At 48.9% G+C, this 4844-nt stretch overlaps 1 pseudogene; it reads right to left on the bottom strand.

Moving 5' to 3' along the window:
- Positions 1-411: 411 nt before the first annotated feature.
- Positions 412-3250, bottom strand: LOC110216406 (bromodomain-containing protein 2 pseudogene; annotated as a pseudogene).
- Between the last annotated feature and the right edge of the window lie 1594 nt (positions 3251-4844).

The following is a 4844-nucleotide window of genomic DNA, read 5'->3' as shown; positions in this document are numbered from 1 at the left end:
AGGCTCCCCATCCCTGGGACACTAGGAAGACTCCCCAGACCCACCTCCCCTAACCCTGCACCATTTCAAATAAATTAAAACAACCAACCTCAGAAAATGGCCTTTAGAGGGGAATAGGTAGCTGGCAGTTGTGGCCTCAGGCTTTAGCTCAGCCTTATAATAACCCAAGATCCCTCCTCTTACTTCACTGTATTGAAGTGGGCAGTTCCAAGCCCAAGGGGAATCCCCTCCCTTTGTGCTTGTACCCCAGAGTGGGGAAACTCTCCATATACCATATATACCTCCCCCCCCCCGTTTGCAGAGGCAGATCTTCCCCACTGGGAGAATGGGGTGAGGTGGGGATTCAAGAACCTCAGAAAGGGTCTAGGGAAATTTGGTCTGTGCCACTGAGCGCTGGCGCCTAAGCCTGGGTCAGTCACTGGTACCAGAAGAGGAGGATAAGGAGGATATGAGCAGGAGTCTGAGCTGGAATGTGAGGGAGGCACTGAGGCATGACACCTCTCCTGGCTCTGGTGCCTCCACTTCCTTACCTGCCTTCTGGGGGTGCTGCTTCTCGGTAGAACTGAGCACTCAGGTCCTGCAGCCTCTTCACCAGGTGTCCTTGTTCTTCCTCTGTCTTACCCACCGATTTTTGATGGTGTAAGGTTTCCTTGGCTTCTTACACAAGCAGGAAAGAACACAATGCTCAAGTTCTCAAAGCTTGGGTGGTTTGAGAGTCTCAAAATCAATCTCAGTCTCTTCAAGGTATGGGTTACAGAAGGAGTATCTTGGGCCTAGATGATGCAGACCACACCACTTAACTTCTCTCTCTGTAACTTACTGATGGGCAGGCTTAGCTGCCATTTCTCATCACGACTCAACGGGCCAGCTCTTCTCTTCTTCCGAATTATGGGCAGCAGTTGGTGGTGGAGCTGTCTTCATCACCTTGTTTGAGGGCCTAAGGGCACTCCTTCCAGAAAGACCAAAGGCAGGAGGCCCTGCTGCCCTAGGACCACTGCAACCTCCACCATCACCTGCCTTCTTGGAGGATTTATTGGGTGGTAGTGGGCTAGGCAGCCTGGCACACTTGTCTTCTTTGTCCTTCCCTATTTGTCTCCAATGCTTTTCTGCCTTCTGCTGCTTCTTTCCCCTCTCATTTCTGCTTAAGCTTGGATATTGGCCCTTGGGACAGGGTAGCTAACTGTTCATGTCCTACTAAAGCTGTTCCTATACTTCAGCCAACTTCTGGCCCTTTCTTCCTTTGATTCAGAGCCTTCTTCTTCCTTTTCATTTTCTTCCTCCTTTGAGGAACGTTCACTTGTATTCTCCTCACCGGAGAACTCAGAGGATGATTTAGCTAAGCCTGGGGCACAAGAGTAGAGGCAGGTAAAGGCCTAGCTTCAGTGGCATAGAGTGTATCTTGGCATATTAGAACTCCAACACATTCTGTAGTTTTCATGTCATGGCAACAATATCATGATCAGGAGGATTATACTTGTAACAGTTGGAAAACATAAGCCGCATGTCAGCGGCGAACTCTTGCCCAATCTGGTAATCTCTGTTCTCCATCTTTCACCTGACAGTGCTGAGGTCCATGGGGTGTTTAATAATGTAATAGTAGACATGCAGGCCAAGAGCTGAAGCAGCCATGGGCTCACAGAAAGGCCAGGCATATGCAGCATATTTTTTGGAGAGCAGCTCTTTTAAAATGTCACTGCAGTGTTTCAGTTACTCTGACAGCTTAGCTTCCCTTTCTTGGAGCTCTGGTGAAGCTGCCGGGAGTCTGGCAAGTGCTTCCCTTGGGGTTTGATGGTGTATGTAGGGCAGCTGAGATGTCTTGGGCTCTGAGCCACCCCCAGGGGGACCAGCTGGGTAGCCAGGAGCAAGGATAGCTGATGGTATAAGCATGGTGGTGTCTGCTTTCCACTTCATCCCTTTCTCGGTGAGTGGCTGGGCAGTAGGTGGTGCAGAGACTGTCAACAATGGGGTGTCGATGGAGCACAAAGACATGAGAAGGAAAGAAGAGATCTCTGAGCTGTGGGAAATGTTAAGAACAGTGGTAAGGATCTCAGATGGTGAGGAATACAGGAGTGTATAAGACAAAAAAAAAAAGACAGCAGCACCTTGCATGCAATGGTAAGGTAGCTTTGAAGTGCTGCCACTTTACCCCCTTCTTGTGCCTATCCTTAGGAATGGTCCCCACCAGTTCCTGCTCCTCTGATGGCGTCAGTGCCACCTTCTGCAAAAAAGATATTTTCTAGCTTCCATGCCATCAGTACGATGTCATGTCTGGCCTCGTACATGTAGCAGTTGGCAAACATGGTATTGAAATCCTGCATACGCTCAGACCCCAACCAGGCATCGTTACTTTCTAAGTGTTGTTTTACTGTTCCCAGGTCCAATTTCACAGCACTTACTGGTTTAGGGAATGGTCAGGCAAACTGATGCTTCCACTGGGCTTTCATCACCACTTTGTATAAGTATGGCAACTGGTTAGTGGCCAGCCGCTGCTTCTTGGGATTGGGTCCTTCAGGGGGGACATCAGAGCAGGCACAGAGGCCTTGCTGGGTTGGGCTTTCCAGCAGTGAAGCTTGTGCTTCCCTAGGGCTGCAGCTGCAGGGCCTAGGCACAGTGGATCTGAATTCCTTTTCCTAGGAAGCTTTCTGCCAGGGATGACCTAAATGGCAAGAAGCCAGTTCTAGAGTCCGATGAAACAGAGAGAAAGGAAAGGGGCATATTAGAGTGCATATTAGACGCCTTCCCATTTGGTCACTTTTAAGGCAGAGGAGGGGAGGGGATGGAACCTCAAGTGTGCGGGAGGAGGGGTATTGTGGGGCCCCCAAAATGGTAATTGTGACGGTCTCTGAGGTTTGCACCACTCGCCAGGCTGGTCCTAGGCCCGGCCAAGGGACATCTTCCAACTGATGGATGTGGATTGTAATGGGGAACGCCAGGGATTTGTAGCCTCTGTAGCTGTGGGCCCTATCCACAAGCCCGCGAGCCCACAAGCAGCTCTACTCCGGACTGAAAGGGCCTAGCACTGCCCTTTTATGTACAGTCCGCAGTCGGGGTTGGGGAGAGCGTGCAGCTTCGCAGCTTCTGCACACAGCTGTGCTTAGGACTCCTCCCCACCAGCAAGCAAGTGCACGGTGGGCGATGGGAGGCCTAGAAGCCCGCCCCTCTGCGGGCGACTTCCCCATTGGTGGGCTACAGGAATGACATCACTGGCTTGCCTCCTTGGGTTCAGAGACCAGGCAGAGCTCTGCTCCATCGGCCCCTAGGGGAGCCGCAGCCTGCCCCCTAGTGGCGCCAATAGTTGCTGCAGTTTGTCTTTCTTTCCTGAAGAAGACCATGACATCAGGGAAGTGATGCCACAACATGCAAGTGATTTCAGTGAGGGAGAGCTGCGCCAAGTCACCAGGCCCACTTTCTCCTCCGGAGCCATCTGAGTCCAGTGGCCAGATGTGGATGAGGACAACTGGAGATGGCCCAGGACACAGGGGGACCTTGGCCTTTTCAAGCTAAGGTCTCTAACGGGTCTCAGTCTGCCTGAGGCAGCTCTCAGTCATTGATCAGGAAGTCAATTGACCCAAGAGCTGAAAGAAGGTCTCAGGAAGGGAGGGTGTGCCAGAGCATTGGTATCTCACATACCCATAGCTCCTTCCCACACGCATTCCTTAATGTACCACAAAGCATGGTACAAATGCAGAATTTCCATGACTCTACTCCCAAACAGAAAATGCTTCCATTTAGGTTTCAGATTCTGGTTAATTTATTTCTTTTAATATTTCCTTGCCATGTTACTTTGAAAAATCTTCGACTCCACCTGCAACTTATATCTAGTTTATCTTTTATTAACGTCCTTCTAAGGAAGCTTTACTGGCAAACACACTAGCCTTCAATTTACCTACAACCCCCAAAGGATGTTCTTTTTGTCTTTGTTTTCATAATGTGTCACTAACCTTTTTTATTTTGGGAAAGTCGTTAAATATTACTGCTGCTACCTTATAAAGAAAAGCTAGCACTTGATTCTGCTGTGTGAGTGACAGGGACCAGTAGTAACAGGAACTCAGTTCTGGTGACTGAGTCTGTAGTTGGTGCTTGCTAGGGGAGTGTCCACACTCAGCCAGCTGGCAGATTAAATTGCAAGCCGGCTTGCAGACAGTATTTCCAGACTTGCCTTTACCTCTTGCAATTCTGAGCTCCTTCACAGCACAGCTTCTAGGCTACCCTAAGTCAGTTAGTCAGTAAACATTTATTAAATGTATATTCAGTGTCTGGTACTGTGCTAAATGGGCTAAGTGTACCAAGTGCAAGGGATTAAAAAAAAAAAAGAGGCACGATTCCCTGCCCTCAAGGAACTCTCAGTATAATGAGAAAGATAATTAGAAATGCATTTGTACAAATCAGTGAAATAAAGCACATACAGGGAACAATTAACAGAGGAAAGACACTAAAATTAAGAGAATGGAAAAGAATCAATGTAGAATGCAAGATTTTGGTTGGAAATTAAAGGAAGCTGTGGAAGCTAGTAGGCTGAAATGAGGAACAAGAACATTTTAAGTATGGAGGACAACCAGAGAAAATGTCTGTGATTGTATGGTTTGTCCTTCTTTCTCCAACAAGACCATGACATCAGGAAGATGATGCCAAGGCTTGCAAATGAATTGCATTTGAGTGAAGGAGGGCTGTCCAAAGTCACCAGCTTCACTTTCTCCTCCCGAGCCATCTGGTTCCAGTGACCAGATACCGATCAGGACAACTGGAGATGACCCAGGATGCAAGGGGAGTCCTTGGCCTCTTTCCAAGTTCTCTCGCTGTCTGAGGCCTGTTCACTGACTGGGCCTCTTTAAGAAGTGAGTCAA

Source organism: Phascolarctos cinereus, unplaced genomic scaffold (assembly GCF_003287225.1).
Source record: "Phascolarctos cinereus isolate Bilbo 61053 unplaced genomic scaffold, phaCin_HiC Scaffold_3;HRSCAF=262, whole genome shotgun sequence".
NCBI lineage: Eukaryota > Metazoa > Chordata > Mammalia > Diprotodontia > Phascolarctidae > Phascolarctos > Phascolarctos cinereus.
The sequence above is the reverse complement of the archived record's forward strand: the minus strand, read 5'-3'. Positions and strand labels throughout refer to the sequence as shown.